Source organism: Scyliorhinus torazame, chromosome 12, assembly GCF_047496885.1.
Source record: "Scyliorhinus torazame isolate Kashiwa2021f chromosome 12, sScyTor2.1, whole genome shotgun sequence".
In the NCBI taxonomy this organism is placed as follows: Eukaryota; Metazoa; Chordata; class Chondrichthyes; order Carcharhiniformes; family Scyliorhinidae; genus Scyliorhinus; species Scyliorhinus torazame.
The window spans coordinates 1,407,521-1,429,602 of record NC_092718.1 but is presented as its reverse complement, the minus strand read 5'-3'; the positions used below and the strand labels follow the sequence as shown (position 1 = coordinate 1,429,602).

The window sequence follows — 22,082 nt, the reverse complement described above, 5'->3', positions numbered from 1 at the left end:
TCCCCAACACCCCCCCTCCCCTCCCCAACACCCCCCCCCCTCCCCTCCCCAACACCCCCCCCCCTCCCCTCCCCAACACCCCCCCCCCCTCCCCTCCCCAACACCCCCCCCCCCTCCCCTCCCCAACACCCCCCCCCCTCCCCTCCCCAACACCCCCGCCCCCTCCTCAGCATGCCGCCTGCCCCCCGCCCCCACACCGGGAACACTCCCTCACGCGCGCCAGGCGGGACGCCTCCTCTCACTGACCTGGGTGTCGATGCACAAATTCGCTCCGGTTCCCGGCGCGTATCAGACACGGCCCCGCCCCCTGCGCACAGCCCCGCCCCCTGCGCACGGCCCCCGCCCCCTGCGCACAGCCCCGCCCCCTGCGCACGGCCCCGGCCCCCGCCCCCTGCGCACAGCCCCGACCCCGCCCCCCTGCGCACAGCCCCGCCCCCTGCGCACCGTCTCGGCCCCGACCCCTGCGCACAGCCCCGCCCCGGCCCCGCCCCCTGCGCACAGCCCCGCCCCCTGCGCACAGCCCCGCCCCTGTCACTGCTGATCATGTGGTGTAGGTACACCCACAGTGCTGTTAGGAATCATGCGTTCAGGACCCGCGACAACGCAGAATCGCCGAGCAGAAGCTTACAGCCAGGTTCCGCACACATGAGTGCGGCCTCAACCGGGACCTGGGATTCATGTCGCATTACATTCATCCCCAACCATCCGGCCTGCGAAATCCTACCAACTGTCCTGGCTTGGTACAATTCACACCTCTTTAACCTGGGGTTACCCCATCTCTGGGTCTGTAAAGATTTAATCACCTGCTAATGCTCGCATTCCAAGCATTGTCTGGCATCTTTGAATTTGTCTTATTTATGTGTTTCTGGAACAGACCTCTTCATTCACCTGAGGAAGGAGCAGCGCTCCGAAAGCTAGTGACATCGAAACAAACCTGTTGGACTTTAACCTGGTGTAAGACTTCTTACTGTTAGGAATCACATGTGAAACACCGTCTTCAGGGTAAGAAGTCTGACAGCAATCTCCACACCATGGCGACACCATGGCTACCGTGATCATCGCTATCTGTTTAGCACAGGGCTAAATCGCTGGCTTTTAAAGCAGACCAACAGCACGGTTCAATTCCCGTAACAGCCTCCCCGAACAGGCGCCGGAATGTGGCGACTAGGGGCTTTTCACAGTCACTTCATTGAAGACAACTTGTGACAATAAACAATTATTATTATTGCTGAAGGGAGGGGGGAGTGGCCCTGCTCCCTCTCAGCCTGGACACCCCCCCCCCTTCAGACACCACAGACATCAAGCTGCCCCACACCCTCCCCCTTCCCTCCCCTCCCCTTGCTCTCCCCCACCCCACCGCCCCCTCACCGCCCAATCCCCACTCACTCCCCTCCCCCTCCACGCCCGGCCCCCTCCCCTACCCCTCCCATTGCCCCACCCCCTCCCTGCCCCTTCTGCCGCCCACTCCCCCTCCCCTGACCCCCCGGGCCGGACGCCTCAGGGCCGGGTGCTAGCAGCACCCCCAGGATCGGGGACGTGCCGGGTGGCGGGGGAGCGAGCTGTGGCTATCGGGGTGACCAGGATCGGGGACGTGCCGGGTGGCTGGGGAGCGAGCTGTGGCTATCGGGGTGACCAGGATCGGGGACGTGCCGGGTGGGGGAGGAGCGAGCTGTGGCTATCGGGGTGACCAGGATCGGGGACGTGCCGGGTGGGGGAGGAGCGAGCTGTGGCTATCGGGGTGGCCAGGATCGGGGACGTGCCGGGTGGGGGAGGAGCGAGCTGTGGCTATCGGGGTGACCAGGATCGGGGACGTGCCGGGTGGCTGGGGAGCGAGCTGTGGCTATCGGGGTGACCAGGATCGGGGACGTGCCGGGTGGGGGAGGAGCGAGCTGTGGCTATCGGGGTGACCAGGATCGGGGACGTGCCGGGTGTGGGAGGAGCGAGCTGTGGCTATGGGGGTGACCAGGATCGGGGACGTGCCGGGTGTGGGAGGAGCGAGCTGTGGCTATCGGGGTGACCAGGATCGGGGACGTGCCGGGTGCCGGAGGAGCAAGCTGTGGCTATCGGGGTGACCGGGATCGGGGACGTGCCGGGTGGGGGAGGAGCGAGCTGTGGCTATCGGGGTGACCAGGATCGGGGACGTGCCGGGTGTGGGAGGAGCGAGCTGTGGCTATCGGGGTGACCGGGATCGGGGACGTGCCGGGTGGGGGAGGAGCGAGCTGTGGCTATCGGGGTGACCAGGATCGGGGACGTGGCGGGTGGGGGAGGAGCGAGCTGTGGCTAGCGGGGTGACCAGGATCGTGGACGTGCCGGGTGGGGGAGGAGCGAGCTGTGGCTATCGGGGTGACCAGGATCGGGGACGTGCCGGGTGGCTGGGGAGCGAGCTGTGGCTATCGGGGTGACCAGGATCGGGGACGTGCCGGGTGGGGGAGGAGCGAGCTGTGGCTAGCGGGGTGACCAGGATCGTGGACGTGCCGGGTTGGGGAGGAGCGAGCTGTGGCTATCGGGGTGACCAGGATCGGGGACGTGCCGGGTGGGGGGGGAGCGAGCTGTGGCTGCCGGGGTGACCAGGATCGGGGACGTGCCGGGTGGGGGAGGGGAGCGAGCTGTGGCTATCGGGGTGACCAGGATCGGGGACGTGCCGGGTGGGGGAGGAGCGAGCTGTGGCTATCGGGGTGACCAGGATCGGGGACGTGCCGGGTGGGGGAGGAGCGGAGCTGTGGCTATCGGGGTGACCAGGATCGGGGACGTGGCGGGTGTGGGAGGAGCGAGCTGTGGCTATCGGGGTGACCAGGATCGGGGACGTGCCGGGTGGGGGAGGAGCGAGCTGTGGCTATCGGGGTGACCAGGATCGGGGACGTGCCGGGTGGGGGAGGAGCGAGCTGTGGCTATCGGGGTGACCAGGATCGGGGACGTGTCGGGTGGCGGGGGGAGCGAGCTGTGGCTATCGGGGTGACCAGGATCGGGGACGTGCCGGGTGGCGGGGGGAGCGAGCTGTGGCTATCGGGGTGACCGGGATCGGGGACGTGCCGGGTGGAGGAGGAGCGAGCTGTGGCTATCGGGGGTGACCAGGATCGGGGACGTGCCGGGTGGGGGAGGAGCGAGCTGTGGCTGCCGGGTGACCAGGATCGGGGATGTGCCGGGTGGGGGGGGAGCGAGCTGTGGCTATCGGGGTGACCAGGATCGGGGACGTGCCGGGTGGAGGAGGAGCGAGCTGTGGCTATCGGGGTGACCAGGATTGGGGACGTGCCGTGTGGGGGAGGAGCGAGCTGTGGCTATCGGGGTGACCAGGATCGGGGACGTGCCGGGTGCCGGGGGAGCGAGCTGTGGCTATCGGGGTGACCAGGATTGGGGACGTGCCGTGTGGGGGAGGAGCGAGCTGTGGCTATCGGGGTGACCAGGATCGGGGATGTGCCGGGTGGGGGGGGAGCGAGCTGTGGCTATCGGGGTGACCAGGATCGGGGACGTGCCGGGTGACGGAGGAGCGAGCTGTGGCTATCGGGGTGACCAGGATCGGGGACGTGCCGTGTGGGGGAGGAGCGAGCTGTGGCTATCGGGGTGACCAGGATTGAGGATTATCAAACACTAGGGACTAAATTAAAGAGCAGGTCCTCCAGGGTTATAATCTCTGGATTACTACCCGAGCCATGTGCCAATTGGCATAGGTTTGAGAAAATTAGAGAAGTTAACACGTGGCTAAAGGAGTGGTGTGGGAAAGAGGGATTCCATTTCATGGGGCATTGGCATCAGTACTGGGGCAGGAGGGACCTGTACCGTTGGGACGGTCTTCACCTGAACCATTCTGGGACCAGTGTTCTAGCGAATAGGATAAATAGGTTGGTCACAAGGACTTTAAACTAGCAAGTTGGGGGGAAGGAAAGTGTAAAGCTATGGACAGTATAATGGTTAATGGAGATCAAGGCAGCAGGTTACGTGACAGGTTATTATGTAGAGATATGGGTTCAAAGACAAGGAAAATTAGGAGAAAGGGTAAGAGGAAAAATAAATTGCGAAAAGTTACTGATCAAGGTGTTAGGATTCATAACAAAGACATAAAAAACAGCATAAGTGTACTTTACCTGAATGCTCGTAGTATACGAAATAAGGGAAATGAGTTGATGGCGCAAATCGTCGTGAATGACTCTGATTTAGTGGCCATTCCTGAAACATGGTTAAAAGATGGTCACGACTGGGAGTTAAATATCCAAGGGTATCAGACTATACGAAAGGATAGAATGGACGGTAAGGGCGGTGGTGTAGCTTTGTTGTTTAAGGATGGCATCCGGGCAATAGTAAGGGATGATATTGGTGCTATGGAGGACAAGGTTGAATCAATTTGGGTGGAAATCAGGAATAGGAAGGCGAAAAGGTCACTGATAGGAGTAGTCTATAGGCCACCAAATAGTAACAGGATGGTAGGGCAGGCAATAAGCAAAGAAATAACGGATGCATGTAGAAATGGTACAGCGGTTATCATGGGAGATTTTAATCTGCATATCGATTGGTTTAACCAGGTTGGTAAAGGCAGCCTTGAGGAGGAGTTTATAGAATGTGTCCGGGATAATTTCCTGGAACAGTGTGTAATGGAACCTACAAGGGGACAAGCGGTCCTAGATCTGGTCCTGTGTAATGAGGCAGGATTGATTAATGATCTCATAGTTCGGGATCCTCTTGGAAGGAGCGACCACAATATGGCGGAATTTAAAATACAGTTGGAGGATGGCAAGGTAAAATCAAACACTCGTGTTTTGTGCTTAAACAAAGGCGATTACAATGGGATGAGAGAAGAACTAGCTAAGGTAGACTGGGAGCAAAGACTTCATGGTGAAGCAGTTGAGGAACAGTGGAGAACCTTCCGAGCGATCTTTCACAGTGTTCAGAAAAGGTTCATACCGACAAAAAAGAAAGACGGTAGAAAGGGGAAAAATCGACCATGGATATCTAAGGAGGTGAGGGAGAGTATCAAATTGAAGGAAAAAACATACAAAGTGGCAAAAATTAGTGGGAGACTAGAGGACTGGGAAGTCTTTAGGGGACAACAGAAAGCTACTACAAAAGCCATAAAGAAGAGTAAGGTAGACTATGAAAGTAAACTTGCTCAGAACATAAAAGCAGATAGTAAAAGCTTCTACAAATATATAAGACAAAAAAGAGTGGCTAAGGTAAATATTGGTCCTTTGGAAGATGAGAAGGGAGATTTAATAATAGGAGACGGGGAAATGGCTGAGGAGCTGAACAGGTTTTTTGGGTCAGTCTTCACAGTGGAGGACACAAATAACATGCCAGTGACTGATGGAAATAAAGATATGATAGGTGAGGATCTTGAGATGATTGTAATCACTAAGGAGGCGGTATTGGGCAAGCTAATGGGGCTAAAGGTAGACAAGTCTCCTGGCCCTGATGGGATGCGTCCCAGAGTGTTAAAAGAGATGGCTAGGGAAATTGTAAACGCACTAGTGATAATTTATCAAAATTCACTAGACTCTGGGGTGGTCCCAGAGGATTGGAAAGTAGCAAACGTGACACCACTGTTTAGAAAAGGAGGTCGGCAGAGAGCGGGTAATTATAGGCCGGTAAGCTTAACTTCGGTTGTAGGGAAAATGCTGGAATCTATTATTAAGGAGGAAATAGCGGGGCACCTGGAGGGAAATTGTCCCATTGGGCAGACGCAGCATGGGTTCACAAAGGGTAGGTCGTGTCTGACTAATTTGGTAGAATTTTTTGAGGACGTTACCAGTGCAGTAGATAACGGGGAGCCAATGGATGTGGTATATCTGGATTTCCAGAAAGCTTTTGACAAGGTGCCACACAAAAGGTTGCTGCATAAACTAAAGATGCATGGCATTGAGGGTAAAGTGGTAGCATGGGTAGAGGATTGGTTAACTAACAGAAAGCAGAGAGTGGGGATAAATGGGTGTTTCTCTGGTTGGCAACCTGTAACTAGTGGGGTCCCTCAAGGATCAGTGTTGGGCCCGCAGTTGTTCACAATTTACATAGACGATTTGGAGTTGGGGACCAAGTGCAATGTGTCAAAGTTTGCAGACGACACTAAGATGAGTGGTAAAGCAAAAAGGGCAGAGGATACCAGAAGTCTGCAGAAGGATTTGGATAGGTTAGGTGAATGGGCTAGGGTCTGGCAGATGGAATTCAATGTTACCAAGTGTGAGGCTATCCATTTTGGGAGGAATAACAGCAGAATGGATTATTATTTAAACGGTAAGATGTTAAAACATGCTGCTGTGCAGAGGGACCTGGGTGTGCTGGTGCACGAGTCGCAAAAAGTTGGTGTGCAGGTGCAGCAGGTGATTAAGAAGGCTAATCGAGTTTTGTCTTTCATTGCTAGAGGGATGGAGTTCAAGACTAGGGAGGTTATGCTGCAATTGTATAGGGTGTTGGTGAGGCCGCATCTGGAGTATTGTGTTCAGTTTTGGTCTCCTTACCTGAGAAAGGACATATTGGCACTGGAGGGAGTGCAGAGGAGATTCACTAGGTTGATCCCAGAGTTGAGGGGATTAGATTATGACGAGAGGTTGAGTAGACTGGGACTGTACTCATTGGAGTTTAGAAGGATGCGGGGGGATCTTATTGAGACATATAAAATTATGAAGGGAATAGATAGGATAGATGCGGGCAGGTTGTTTCCACTGGTCGGGGAAAGCAGAACTAGGGGGCATAACCTCAAAATAAGGGGAGGTAGATTTAGGACGGAGTGTAGGGGGAACTTCTTCTCCCAAAGGGTTGTGAATCTCTGGAATTCCTTGCCCAGTGAAGCAGTTGAGGCTCCTTCTTTCAACGTTTTTAAGAAAAAGATAGATGCCTTTCTAAAGGATAAAGGGATTCGGGGATATGGTGTACGGGCCGGAGAGTGGAGCTGAGTCCACAAAGATCAGCCATGATCTCATTAAATGGCAGAGCAGGCTCGAGGGGCCAGATGGCCTACTCCTGTTCCTAGTTCTTATGTTCTTATGATCGGGGATGTGCCGGGTGTGGGAGGAGCGAGCTGTGTCTATCGGGGTGACCGGGATCGGGGACGTGCCGGGTGTGGGAGGAGCGAGCTGTGGCTATCGGGGTGACCAGGATCGGGGACGTGCCGGGTGGGGGAGGAGCGAGCTGTGGCTATCGGGGTGACCAGGATCGGGGACGTGCCGGGTGGGGGAGGAGCGAGCTGTGGCTATCGGGGTGACCAGGATCGGGGAGGTGCCGGGTGGGGGAGGAGCGAGCTGTGGCTATCGGGGTGACCAGGATCGGGGACGTGCCGGGTGCCGGGGGAGCGAGCTGTGGCTATCGGGGTGACCAGGATCGGGGACGTGCCGGGTGGGGGAGGAGCGAGCTGTGGCTGCCGGGTGACCAGGATCGGGGACGTGCCGGGTGGGGGAGGAGTGAGCTGTGGCTATCGGGGTGACCAGGATCGGGGACGTGCCGGGTGGCGGAGGAGCGAGCTGTGGCTATCGGGGTGACCAGGATTGGGGACGTGCCGGGTGGCGGAGGAGCGAGCTGTGGCTATCGGGGTGACCAGGATCGGGGACGTGCCGGGTGGGGGAGGAGCGAGCTGTGGCTATCGGGGTGACCAGGATCGGGGACGTGCCGGGTGCCGGGGGAGCGAGCTGTGGCTATCGGGGTGACCAGGATCGGGGACGTGCCGGGTGGGGGAGGAGCGAGCTGTGGCTGCCGGGTGACCAGGATCGGGGACGTGCCGGGTGCCGGGGGAGCGAGCTGTGGCTATCGGGGTGACCAGGATCGGGGACGTGCCGGGTGGGGGAGGAGCGAGCTGTGGCTATCGGGGTGACCAGGATCGGGGACGTGCCGGGTGGGGGAGGAGCGAGCTGTGGCTATCGGGGTGACCAGGATCGGGGACGTGCCGGGTGCCGGGGGAGCGAGCTGTGGCCATCAGGGTGACCAGGATCGGGGACGTGCCGGGTGGGGGAGGAGCGAGCTGTGGCTATCGGGGTGACCAGGATCGGGGACGTGCCGGGTGGGGGAGGAGCGAGCTGTGGCTATCGGGGTGACCAGGATCGGGGACGTGCCGGGTGGCGGAGCGAGCTGTGGCTATCGGGGTGACCAGGATCGGGGACGTGCCGGGTGGGGGAGGAGCGAGCTGTGGCTATCGGGGTGACCAGGATCGGGGACGTGCCGGGTGGGGGAGGAGCGAGCTGTGGCTATCGGGGTGACCAGGATCGGGGACGTGCCGGGTGGGGGAGGAGCGAGCTGTGGCCATCAGGGTGACCAGGATCGGGGACGTGCCGGGTGGGGGAGGAGCGAGCTGTGGCTATCGGGGTGACCAGGATCGGGGACGTGCCGGGTGGGGGAGGAGCGAGCTGTGGCTATCGGGGTGACCAGGATCGGGGACGTGCCGTGTGGGGGAGGAGCGAGCTGTGGCTATCGGGGTGACCAGGATCGGGGACGTGCCGGGTGGGGGAGCGAGCTGTGGCTGCCGGGTGACCAGGATCGGGGACGTGCCGGGTGCCGGGGGAGCGAGCTCTGGCTATCGGGGTGACCAGGATCGGGGACGTGCCGGGTGGCGGAGGAGCGAGCTCTGGCTATCGGGGTGACCAGGATCGGGGACGTGCCGGGTGGAGGAGCGAGCTGTGGCTATCGGGGTGACCAGGATCGGGGACGTGCCGGGTGGCGGAGGAGTGGGCTGTGGCTATCGGGGTGACCAGGATCGGGGATGTGCCGGGTGGGGGAGGAGCGAGCTGTGGCTATCGGGGTGACCAGGATCGGGGACGTGCCGGGTGGGGGAGCGAGCTGTGGCTATCGGGGTGACCAGGATCGGGGACGTGCCGGATTGCGGGGGAGCGAGCTGTGGCTGCCGGGGTGACCAGGATTGGGGACGTGCCGGGTGGGGGAGGAGCGAGCTGTGGCTATCGGGGTGACCAGGATCGGGGACGTGCCGGGTGGGGGAGCGAGCTGTGGCTATCGGGGTGACCAGGATCGGGGACGTGCCGGGTGCCGGGGGAGTGGGCTGTGGCTATCGGGGTGACCAGGATCGGGGACGTGCCGGGTGGGGGGGAGCGAGCTGTGGCTATCGGGATGACCAGGATCGGGGACGTGCCGGGTGGCGGAGGAGCGAGCTGTGGCTATCGGGGTGACCAGGATCGGGGACGTGCCGGGTGGGGGAGCGAGCTGTGGCTATCGGGGTGACCAGGATCGGGGACGTGCCGGGTGCCGGGGGAGTGGCTATCGGGGTGACCAGGATCGGGGACGTGCCGGGTGGGGGAGGAGCGAGCTGTGGCTGCCGGGTGACCAGGATCGGGGACGTGCCGGGGGAGCGAGCTGTGGCTATCGGGGTGACCAGGATCGGGGACGTGCCGGGGGAGCGAGCTGTGGCTATCGGGGTGACCAGGATCGGGGACGTGCCGGGTGGGGGAGGAGCGAGCTGTGGCTGCCGGGTGACCAGGATCGGGGACGTGCCGGGGGAGCGAGCTGTGGCTATCGGGGTGACCAGGATCGGGGACGTGCCGGGGGAGCGAGCTGTGGCTATCGGGGTGACCAGGATCGGGGACTTGCCGGGTGGGGGAGCGAGCTGTGGCTGCCGGGTGACCAGGATCGGGGACGTGCCGGGTGCCGGGGGAGCGAACTGTGGCTGCCGGGTGACCAGGATCGGGGACGTGCCGGGTGCCGGGGGAGCGAGCTGTGGCTGCCGGGTGACCAGGATCGGGGACGTGCCGGGTGGGGGAGGAGCGAGCTGTGGCTGCCGGGTGACCAGGATCGGGGACGTGCCGGGTGCCGGGGGAGTGGGCTGGAAGACACACCGTGAGTCAGCACAACGTGCAGCGGTGGATGTCCGGCTCGCGGCCAATGCCATCTGAAATCTCAAAACGGTCGTGCTCGGACCCAATGGCACGCATGGTTTGGAGGACGCACAGGTGTCCTCCTGGGAGGTGAGTACTTACTTTAAAAAGCCTTACCTGGTCCCGTGTCTGTTCTTCTTTTCTGTTTTATTTGTTTTTATATAAGGCGGGAACCGGAAGTTCGACCCGCGGACCTCTGGGAAGTCCCCCCCCCCCAACCAATAAATTCTGGTGGAGAGGAAACCCGAGACACTACACGTGTAGTGTCTCCCACCCGCCCTCCTCCTCTAACCTAATAATAAAACCCATTGGTGTGAGGCAAGTGCCATATTATATTATTATTATATTATTAGCATTGTGCAGGTCAAGGTTCGGAGGTGGAGGAGCAGTCTCTGTCAGCGAGAGAACCTGAGGACATCTAAGACACTCAGAAGGCAAGAAGGTAAGTAAGTGATTTTTACTTATTTTTACTTTTATACCTTTTTTCAAATTGTGTGTGTCGGGGGGAAACTGAAGTGACATCACAGAAAAGCTGTGGCCAGAGTGGCTGGTTGGGATTCTACCCTAAATTTAAATTTTTTTTTTGAGTATTTGGTAACTAATTAAACATAACAACTTAATTATAATTTAGAGGGATATCTAAGCCAGAGATCGGAGAGTATTATAGTTAGCTATCGCATTTCCATTAGAAATCTAGTGCTAGGAAACAGATAGTCGACAGTAACTTTGAAATTTAAAAAAAAATATTTTTAAAAAAAGACAAATTTTAATTTTAATTAATTGACGCAATGTCAGTTAGAGGGGTGCTGTGCTCTGACTGTGAGATGTGGCAGGTCCGGGAGGCTTCCAGCGTCCCGGATGGCTTCATCTGCAGAAAGTGCACCCAACTGGAGCTCCTCACAGACCGCATGGTTCGGTTGGAGCAGCAATTGGATGCACTTAGGAGCATGCAGGTGGCGGAAAGCGTCATAGATCGCAGTTATGTAAATGTGGTCACACCCAAGGTGCAGGTAGAGAAATGGGTGACCACCAGAAAGGGCAGGCAGTCAGTGCAGGAATCCCCTGTGGTTGTCCCTCTCTCGAACAGGTATACCCCTTTGGATACTGTCGGGGGGGATAGCCTATCAGGGGAAAACAGCAGCAGCCAGAGCAGTGGCACCATGGCTGGCTCTGATGTTCAGAAGGGAGGGTCAAAGCGCAGAAGAGTAATAGTAATAGGGGACTCTATAGTCAGGGGCACAGATAGGCGCTTCTGTGGACGTGAAAGAGACTCCAGGATGGTATGTTGCCTCCCTGGTGCCAGGGTCCAGGATGTCTCCGAACGGGTAGAGGGAATCCTGAAGGGGGAGGGCAAACAGGCAGAGGTCGTTGTACATATTGGTACTAACGACGTAGGCAGGAAGGGGCATGAGGTCCTGCAGCAGGAGTTCAGGGAGCTAGGCAGAAAGTTAAAAGACAGGACCTCGAGGGTTGTAATCTCGGGATTACTCCCTGTGCCACGTGCCAGTGAGGCTAGAAAAAGGAAGATAGAGCAGCTAAACACGTGGCTAAACAGCTGGTGTAGGAGGGAGGGTTTCCATTATCTGGACCACTGGGAGCTCTTCCGGGGCAGGTGTGACCTGTATAAGAAGGACGGGTTGCATCTAAACCGGAGAGGCATAAATATCCTGGCCGCAAGGTTTGCTAGTGTCACACGGGAGGGTTTAAACTAGTATGGCAGGGGGGTGGGCACGGGAGCAATAGGTCAGAAGGTGAGAGCATTGAGGGAGAACTAGGGAATAGGGACAGTGTGGCTCTGAGGCAGAGCAGACGGGGAGAAGTTGCTGAACACAGCGGGTCTGGTGGCCTGAAGTGCATATGTTTTAATGCAAGGAGCATTACGGGTAAGGCAGATGAACTTAGAGCTTGGATTAGTACTTGGAACTATGATGTTGTTGCCATTACAGAGACCTGGTTCAGGGAAGGGCAGGATTGGCAGCTAAACGTTCCAGGATTTAGATGTTTCAGGCGGGATAGAGGGGGATGTAAAAGGGGAGGCGGAGTTGCACTACTTGTTCGGGAGAATATCACAGCTGTACTGCGAGAGGACACCTCAGAGGGCAGTGAGGCTATATGGGTAGAGATCAGGAATAAGAAGGGTGCAGTCACAATGTTGGGGGTATACTACAGTCCTCCCAACAGCCAGCGGGAGATAGAGGTGCAGATAGGTAGACAGATTTTGGAAAAGAGTAAAAACAACAGGGTTGTGGTGATGGGAGACTTCAACTTCCCCAATATTGACTGGGACTCACTTAGTGCCAGGGGCTTAGACGGGGCGGAGTTTGTAAGGAGCATCCAGGAGGGCTTCTTAAAACAATATGTAGACAGTCCAACTAGGGAAGGGGCGGTACTGGACCTGGTATTGGGGAATGAGCCCGGCCAGGTGGTAGATGTTTCAGTAGGGGAGCATTTCGGTAACAGTGACCACAATTCAGTAAGTTTTAAAGTACTGGTGGACAAGGATAAGAGTGGTCCTAGGATGAATGTGCTAAATTGGGGGAAGGCTAATTATAACAATATTAGGCGGGAACTGAAGAACATAGATTGGGGGCGGATGTTTGAGGGCAAATCAACATCTGACATGTGGGAGGCTTTCAAGTGGCAGTTGAAAGGAATACAGGACCGGCATGTTCCTGTGAGGAAGAAAGATAAATATGGCAATTTTCGGGAACCTTGGATGACGAGTGATATTGTATGCCTTGTCAAAAAGAAAAAGGAGGCATTTGTCAGGGCTAAAAGGCTGGGAACAGACGAAGCCTGCGTGGAATATAAGGAAAGTAGGAAGGAACTTAAGCAAGGAGTCAGGAGGGCTAGAAGGGGTCACGAAAAGTCATTGGCAAATAGGGTTAAGGAAAATCCCAAGGCTTTTTACACGTACATAAAAAGCAAGAGGGTAGCCAGGGAAAGGGTTGGCCCACTTAAGGATAGGCAAGGGAATCTATGTGTGGAGCCAGAGGAAATGGGCGAGGTACTAAATGAATACTTTGCATCAGTATTCACCAAAGAGAAGGAATTGGTAGATGTTGAGTCTGGAGAAGGGGGTGTAGATAGCCTGGGTCACATTGTGATCCAAAAAGACGAGGTGTTGGGTGTCTTAAAAAATATTAAGGTAGATAAGTCCCCAGGGCCTGATGGGATCTACCCCAGAATACTGAAGGAGGCTGGAGAGGAAATTGCTGAGGCCTTGACAGAAATCTTTGGATCCTCGCTGTCTTCAGGGGATGTCCCGGAGGACTGGAGAATAGCCAATGTTGTTCCTCTGTTTAAGAAGGGTAGCAAGGATAATCCCGGGAACTACAGGCCGGTGAGCCTTACTTCAGTGGTAGGGAAATTACTGGAGAGAATTCTTCGAGACAGGATCTACTCCCATTTGGAAGCAAATGGACGTATTAGTGAGAGGCAGCACGGTTTTGTGAAGGGGAGGTCGTGTCTCACTAACTTGATAGAGTTTTTCGAGGAGGTCACTAAGATGATTGATGCAGGTAGGGCAGTAGATGTTGTCTATATGGACTTCAGTAAGGCCTTTGACAAGGTCCCTCATGGTAGACTAGTACAAAAGGTGAAGTCACACGGGATCAGGGGTGAGCTGGCAAGGTGGATACATAACTGGCTAGGCCATAGAAGGCAGAGAGTAGCAATGGAGGGATGCTTTTCTAATTGGAGGGCTGTGACCAGTGGTGTTCCACAGTTATCAGTGCTGGGACCTTTGCTCTTTGTAGTATATATAAATGATTTGGAAGAAAATGTAACTGGTCTGATTAGTAAGTTTGCAGACGACACAAAGGTTGGTGGAATTGCGGATAGCGATGAGGACTGTCGGAGGATACAGCAGGATTTAGATTGTCTGGAGACTTGGGCGGAGAGATGGCAGATGGAGTTTAATCCGGACAAATGTGAGGTAATGCATTTTGGAAGGTCTAATGCAGGTAGGGAATATACAGTGAATGGTAGAACCCTCAAGAGTATTGAAAGTCAAAGAGATCTAGGAGTACAGGTCCACAGGTCATTGAAAGGGGCAACACAGGTGGAGAAGGTAGTCAAGAAGGCATACGGCATGCTTGCCTTCATTGGCCGGGGCATTGAGTATAAGAATTGGCAAGTCATGTTGCAGCTTTATAGAACCTTAGTTAGGCCACACTTGGAGTATAGTGTTCAATTCTGGTCGCCACACTACCAGAAGGATGTGGAGGCTTTAGAGAGGGTGCAGAAGAGATTTACCAGAATGTTGCCTGGTATGGAGGGCATTAGCTATGAGGAGCGATTGAATAAATTTGGTTTGTTCTCACTGGAACGAAGGAGGTTGAGGGGAGACCTGATAGAGGTATACAAAATTATGAGGGGCATAGACAGAGTGGATAGTCAGAGGCTTTTCCCCAGGGTAGAGGGGTCAATTACTAGGGGGCATAGGTTTAAGGTGAGAGGGGCAAGGTTTAGAGTAGATGTACGAGGCAAGTTTTTTACGCAGAGGGTAGTGGGTGCCTGCAACTCGCTACCGGAGGAGGTAGTGGAAGCAGGGACGATAGGGACATTTAAGGGGCATCTTGACAAATATATGAATAGGATGGGAATAGAAGGATACGGACCCAGGAAGTGTAGAAGATTGTAGTTTAGTCGGGCAGCATGGTCGGCACGGGCTTGGAGGGCCGAAGGGCCTGTTCCTGTGCTGTACATTTCTTTGTTCTTTGTTAGGTGTCCGGTGGTATCCCGTCTGGGTGAACCCCTGCCTGGACGGAATTCCACATTGACCCCAGGCCCTGAAACCTCCCTCGGGGGCTGGTGCCCCAAATCCTTGATCCTCACGGAACTGCCCTCCGTGCCTTTTCACACTGCACGGAGGGGTTTCCTGTACGGACTGCTGCTGCACACCCTTCAGCTCCTTATCCGCGACCGTCATCCGGACACGCCATGGCGTGCTTGTTGCCGTCTGGTGGCGGAGGTCCCCACTGGAGGACCCTCTATGGAGGAGTCCTCCCCCTCAATCTTGTGGACCTGGGATGGAGGGTGTTGCATGCAGCAGTGCCGTACAACCACCAATTGCACCGGTTCACAGACTCCCAAGAAGCCTGCCATTTTTGCGGCCTTGTGGAATCCGGGGACCATGTCTATGTTACGTGTTATAGGCTGCACTTCCTTTTTAGTTTATTGTCAAATCTTTTGTTGAAGTTTTGTTTCCACTTCAGCCTCACGCTCCTGATCTACTGGCACCCAGTGCAGAGGGGAGGGGAGGGGGACGGAGGGGAACCTCCTTGTGAACCTGGGCCCGGTGGTCACGGACACCATCGAGGCCTTCCGTGCTCAATGGGCATCGCGGGGGTTGGAGTGCTTTATTAACCCCTTTCATTTGATGTTGTTAAGTTTCCGTTGATCTTTGTTTTGATCAGTTCCCCTAACAGGAGAGTCCATTTTTGATTTTTCCCCAAGCCTGTAAATTTCTTCTATTTTGTTGGTTGACCTCAAAAGTTGGCCAATCCACCTAACCTGCATGTCTTTGGACTGTGCGAGGGAACCGGAGCACCCGGAGGAAACCCATGTAGATATGGGAAGTGCAAACTCCACACAGACAGTGACCAAGGTCAGAATTGAACCCTGGCCTCTGACGCTGTGAGTGCTAACCTGAGGCCACACCTGGAATATTGTTTCAGTTTTGGTCTCCTTACCTGAGAAAGGACATGCTGGTGCAGGAGGGTGTGCAGAGGAGATTCACTAGGTTAATCCCAGAGTTAACGGGATGGATTACGAGGAGACGTTGAGTAGACTGGGACTGTACTCAGAATTTAAAAACATATAAAATTATGAAGGGAATAGATAGGATAGATGCGGGCAGGTTGTTTCCACTGGCGGGTGAAAGCAGAACTAGGGGGCATAGCCTCAAAATAAAGGGAAGTAGATTTAGGACTGAGTTTAGGAGGAACTTCTTCACCCAAAGGGTTGTGAATCTATGGAATTCCTTGCCCAGTGAAGCAGTAGAGGCTCCTTCATTAAATGTTTTTAAGATCAAGATAGTTTTTTGAAGAATAAAGGGATTAAGGGTTATGGTGTTCGGGCCGGAAAGTGGAGCTGAGTCCACAAAAGATCAGCCATGATCTCATTGAATGGTGGAGCAGGCTCGAGGGGCCAGATGGTCTACTCCTGCTCCTAGCTCTTATTTATGTTCTTAGTGTGAGATGTGGATGTGCTCACAATCACTGACACCAAGGACAAAGTCGTAGAAGTAAGTTCCTTTATTAGTTTCGAGTCTGCAGAGTCGGGTGCCTCCACTAGAGAAGCTCACTCTACGGCAATTGTTCTATCCCTTTTATCCTAATCCCGTCGCCCCAGTCCCCTCCCCTCTTGCCTGATCGGTTCAGGTTGTCGAGGTTCACATTCTTTCGGTACGCCTACCACCTGTTACATTACATGTTCACGTTAACGTCAGTTGCTCGCCACATCCTGTTATCTCCACATCCTGTGGCCCATTCTAATGATTTAATCAAACCTCATCCCTCACATTAGTTATTTAACCTCTGTGCCAACCAAGGAATGTCACCTCCTGGAGCGTGTCATTACAAAGACGGTCTGGAGAGAGATGCAGTGGCATTTGTCGAGGTTCATCCCGAGCTGCTCCAATGACGCAGGACTCTGTACTCTACTGACTGTTCCCATGGGGACACACCGAGACAAACACCAACTGCTGCTGGAGGGTCATCAACTCGGTGAAAGACGCTCTTTGGTCTGCCCGAAACTTGTTGCTTTTCCAGTGCAGTATTATCCCTGACCGAGTGTTGCAGACGGGCACATTCCAAAGTCCAGGACGATGTGCTGAGGGAGGCACTCGAGCTTGGGGCAGCTGCCACAGCCATGGGGGAAGGTCGCTGTCTGAGACCTTTCAGACACAGTGAACTGAGGGAAGGGGACTGGTATAGAACCTTTGTGGGCTGTATTGTTGCTAACTTAGTTTAATTGCTCTGTTTTATCACCTTTGCTCTTGAGTCGCCAGGTTTCCTTATGATACCGCCACGTGGTTCAAGTCCGGGTAATGATCAATAATCCAACACACCGCTTAGTAAGATTTAAATCAAAGCACATTTATTATACACAGCAGTCACTACTCATGTATAAATTCTACGTCTAAGCTACTTCTACGACTAACAGGCCAATACTTAACTTGGAACTGGCCCATCAGGTCAGGGAAGCGAATGGCCTTTCGTTCGGGTTCTGAGCCTGCGGGATTCGAAGTTGGTACGGATTGGTAGCTGGGAGCGCCTATCTCGAAGCGAGCGTTGAAGACTTACTGGATATCAGCGGCGGCTGGACCGGTCACTGTCAAGGGTTGGTTCGTGTTGCTGAGTGACCCGGTCAAGAACAGAAGAGAAGGACGATTTGAACTTCGGCTTGATTCTTATCGGGGCGGACCCTGTACCTGGTTCCAAGTGATTGGACTTTGTTCCAATCGCTTGGTTCGATTTTCTCCAATGCTGAAGCGGTTCCCTGATCGATGGGTGGTCTTGAGGTGGTCGTTCACCTCCCTTTGTGTCGGCTCCTGCTGGCGCCGAAGAGTCTGGTTTGGCTTTGTGTGTCTAAATGTTGCTTATTGTTCCCGGGGATTGCTCATTAGTATGCAGATGGCTGGTGTTTTGTTATGCTGATGGTTGCTGGTATCGATCTTGTCTGGCCTTTCCAGAGGTAAATACACACTCAACCTGCAGCTGCTTGTTTGTGTCCTGTTGGCTGACTTTCCCATCAGCCTTTGCCGTTCGCCATTTTGAATCGGGAGTTAGCCAATTTAACTGGCTACAGTATGACTCACATTGAATGTACACGGTGAATATTACACGTATCACAATTGTATTGAAGCACGTCAGAGTGCAACTTGATCTATGTAGAAAACTTAAATACCGTTGCAGCATTTGTAATAACCATTTACAAATGTCTGTAATGTTTCTTTGACTGTATTGAAGCGCCTCAGAGTGTGACGTGATGTATGTAGAGAACATGGATATTATTGCACGTTGTGTAATGGTCATTTTGAAACGGTTGTAATGTGCTTTCAGATATCTTACTAATAAAGGATACTTTTGCAAAACAAAATGGCCAGCTGTGAGACTGTGAGTGGCCGCCAGCTCTCGGACACGGGATTTCTGCACTGGGGCCTTTGCTCCTGGGAAAGTCCACCACTGGCCAATTAAATTGCTGTTTGGTAGGAGGCAGCGTGAGGCTCCAGCGACTGTCCAGCCAGTGGGCTAGACTGTGATGTAAAGATAGGTGGATTGGCCACTTTTTAAAAAATATATAAATATAGAGTACCCAATTCATTTTTTCCCAATTAAGGGGCAATTTAGCGTGGCCAATCCACCTGCCCTGCACATCTTTGAGTTGTGGGGGTGAAACCCACACAGATACAGGCAGAATGTGCAAACTCCACACGGACAGTGACCCAGAGCCGGGGTCGAACCCAAGTCCTCAGCGCCGTGAGGCAGCAGTGCTAACCACTGTGCCACCCTATTGGCCACTCTTTTGAGGTCACCTCACCTATTAGCATTGTGGCTATGACCTGCTGCACTGCGAGTGTGATCAAATTAAAATGAAAGGGTTTTAAGATTTTATTCAGGTTTCGCACTGAGAAATAGTAAACATGGATCTGATTGGCCAGCTACACAATGTCATCTATCCAACACTATTGATTGGTCTTACCTTGCCACGATTAAAGTTTGTTTAAATCTTTTCAAGGTTGTAGAAACTATCATGAGCATTCTATCAGCATTCCCATCCTGGCAAAGAAGAAGCACAAGAAATGGACAAGCTTCAATGATTGCACCTTGAAGGCTCCGATCGTTTCCATCCAGGGATGTTTCAGATCAGAGCTTCTTTTTAAACCATACGAAGCAGGTTGGGAAAAGGGATCTAGGCCCCGGTCCATGAGTCTATTGGGAAGTCTAGTGGAGGTAGAGTCAGGTCCTTACACCATCACCGTTAACCCAGGAACTGTGCCATCCAACTTAGGAACAACATAGCATGTCTGAAGATATCTAATATCACTCTGTACTCACCAGGGAGATTGACGTTGAGTGCTACAGTCTACGAGAGGGTAAATTACAGACAAGATGAAGTTCTGCCCATTGTTGGACTATTGGTAAAAGTCACTACAGTCCCAGGTGACCACAGGCTGCTTTCCCCCTTTGAGGGGGGGAGCTGACTGGCGGTGATTTAACCTGAGGGTCACCACACCTCAGGCGAGGGGCAAGGTTGAGAAGGTGGAGCCTTCACGAATAACTTCAGCCGGTACGGGGATTGAACCCACGCTGCTGGTCTCGCTCTGCATCACGACCAGCTATCCAGCCCACTGAGCTAAACCCTGCATTATACGCTGGAGACACTGTTACCGCCCACAGCTTCAACATCGCTTTTCCCACCTGTCAACGGGCCTTTGCCGAACTCCAGGAAAATTATGCCCACAATTTCAAAATAATCTTGTACTATGCTTTACCTTGACCCACAGAAAACACAAAAGGATGACATTTCAGGCCAAGCTTCACAGAAGCAGGAACAACTTTCAAAGTTGCAGGAGTGTACCGGCAGGCAGGAAGGTGGTTTAAAGTGTGTCTTCTTCAATGCCAGGAGCATCCGGAATAAGGTGGGTGAACTTGCGGCATGGGTTGGTACCTGGGACTTCGATGTTGTGGCCATTTCAGAGACATGGATAGAGCAGGGACAGGAATGTTTGTTGCAGGTGCCGGGATTTAGATATTTCAGTAAGCTCAGGGAAGGTGGTAAAAGAGGGGGAGGGATGGCATTGTTAGTCAAGGACAGTATTACGGTGGCAGAAAGTACGTTTGATGATGATTCGTCTACTGAGGTAGTATGGGCTGAGGTTCGAAACAGGAAAGGAGAGGTCACCCTATTAGGAGTTTTCTATAGGCCTCCGAAATGTTCAAGAGATGTAGAGGAAAGGATTGCAAAGATGATTCTGGATAGGAGCGAAAGCAACAGGGTCGTTGTTATAGGGGACTTTTAACTTTCCAAATATTGACTGGAAACACTATAGTTCGAGTACTTTAGATGGGTCCGCTTTTGTCCAATGTGTGCAGGAGGGTTTCCTGACACAGTATGTAGATAGGCCAATGAGAGGCGAGGCCATATTGGATTTGGTACTGGGTAATGAACCAGGACAGGTGTTAGATTTGGAGGTAGGTGAGCACTTTGGTGATAGTGACCACAATTCAATTACGTTTACTTTAGTGATGGAAAGGGATAGGTATATACCGCAGGGCAAGAGTTATATCTGGGGGAAAGGCAATTATGATGCGATGAGGCAAGACTTAGGATGCATCGGATGGAGAGGAAAACTGCAGGGGATGGGCACAATGGAAATGTGGAGCTTGTTCAAGGAACAGCTACTGCGTGTCCTTGATAAGTATGTACCTGTCAGGCAGGGAGGAAGTGGTCGAACGAGGGAACCGTGGTTTACTAAAGCAGTCGAAACACTTGTCAAGAGGAAGAAGGAGGCTTATGTAAAGATGAGACATGAAGATTCAGTTAGGGCGCTCGAGAGTTACAAGTTAGCTAGGAAGGACCTAAAGAGAGAGCTAAGAAGAGCCAGGAGAGGACATGAGCAGTCTTTGGCAGGTAGAATCAAGGATAACCCTAAAGCTTTCGATAGATATGTCAGGAATAAACGAATGACTAGGGTAAGAGTAGGGCCAGTCAAGGACAGTAGTGGGAAGTTGTGCTTGGAGTCCGAGGAGATAGGAGAGGTGCTAAATGAATATTTTTCGTCAGTATTCACACAGGAAAAAGACAATGTTGTCGAGGAGAATACTGAGATTCAGGCTACTAGACTAGAAGGGCTTGAGGTTCATGAGGAAGAGGTGTTAGCAATTCTGGAAAGTGTGAAAATAGATAAGTCCCCTGGGCCGGATGGGATTTATCCTAGGATTCTCTGGGAAGCTAGGGAGGAGATTGTTGAGCCTTTGGCTTTGATCTTTAAGTCATCAGGAATAGTGCCAGAAGACTGGAGGATAGCAAATGTTGTCCCTTTGTTCAAGAAGGGAGTAGAGACAACCCCGGTAACTATAGACCAGTGAGCCTTATTTCTGTTGTGGGCAAAATCTTGGAAAGGTTTATAAGAGATAGGATGTATAATCATCTGGAAAGGATTAATTTGATTAGAGATAGTCAACACGGTTTTGTGAAGGGTAGGTCGTGCCTCACAAACCTTATTGAGTTCTTTGAGAAGGTGATCAAACAGATGGATGAGGGTAAAGCAGTTGATGTGGTGTATATGGATTTCAGTAAAGCATTTGATAAAGTTCCCCACGGTAGGCTACTGCAGAAAATACGGAGGCATGGGATTCAGGGTGATTTAGCAGTTTGGATCAGAAATTGGCTAGCTGGAAGGAGACAAAGTGTGGTGGTTGATGGGAAATGTTCAGACTGGAGTCCAGTTACTAGTGGTGTACCACAAGGATCTGTTTTGGGGCCACTGCTGTTTGTCATTTTTATAAATGTGTGGATGAGCAGAGAGATCTCGGTGTCCATGTACATCGATCCCTGAAAGTTGCCACCCAGGTTGAGAGGGTTGTTAAGAAGGTGTACGGTGTGTTAGCTTTTATTGGTAGAGGGATTGAGTTTCTGAGCCATGAGGTCATGTTGCAGCTGTACAAAACTCTGGTGCGGCCGCATTTGGAGTATTGCGTGCAATTTTGGTCGCCGCATTATAGGAAGGATGTGGAAGCATTGGCAAGGGTGCAGAGGAGATTTACCAGAATGTTGCCTGGTATGGAGGGAAGATCTTATGAGGAAAGGCTGAGGTACTTGAGGCTGTTTTCGTTAGAGAGAAGGTTAAGAGGTGACTTAATTGAGGCATACAAGATGATCAGAGGATTGGATAGGGTGGACAGTGAGAGCCTTTTTCCTCGGATGGTGATGTCTAGCACGAGGGGACATAGCTTTAAATTGAGGGGAGATCGATATAAGACAGATGTCAGAGGTAGGTTCTTTACTCAGAGAGTAGTAAGGGCGTGGAATTTCCTGCCTGCAACAGTAGTGGGTTCGCCAACACTAAGGGCATTCAAATGGTCATTGGATAGACATATGGACAAGAAGGGAATAGTGTAGATGGGCTTTAGACTGGTTTCACAGGTCAGCGCAACATCGAGGGCCGAAGGGTCTGTACTGCGCTGTAATGTTCTATGTTCATCTCATTCAAAGGAAATGGAGATCATGATGAAACCCCCTTGGTTAGAGGGCCGTGTGCACTTCTGGAAGTCTTTCGTA

The 22,082-nt window shown here is 53.3% G+C and overlaps 1 protein-coding gene across 1 annotated transcript in view; it reads right to left on the bottom strand.

Moving 5' to 3' along the window:
- sqor (sulfide quinone oxidoreductase) overlaps window positions 1-288 on the bottom strand; it is a 95,152-nt gene extending 94,864 nt beyond the window's left edge. Inside the window, 1 exon segment of the mRNA XM_072470238.1 lies at window positions 247-288. The gene's annotated coding sequence lies outside the window, so the exon portion shown is untranslated.
- Between the last annotated feature and the right edge of the window lie 21,794 nt (window positions 289-22,082).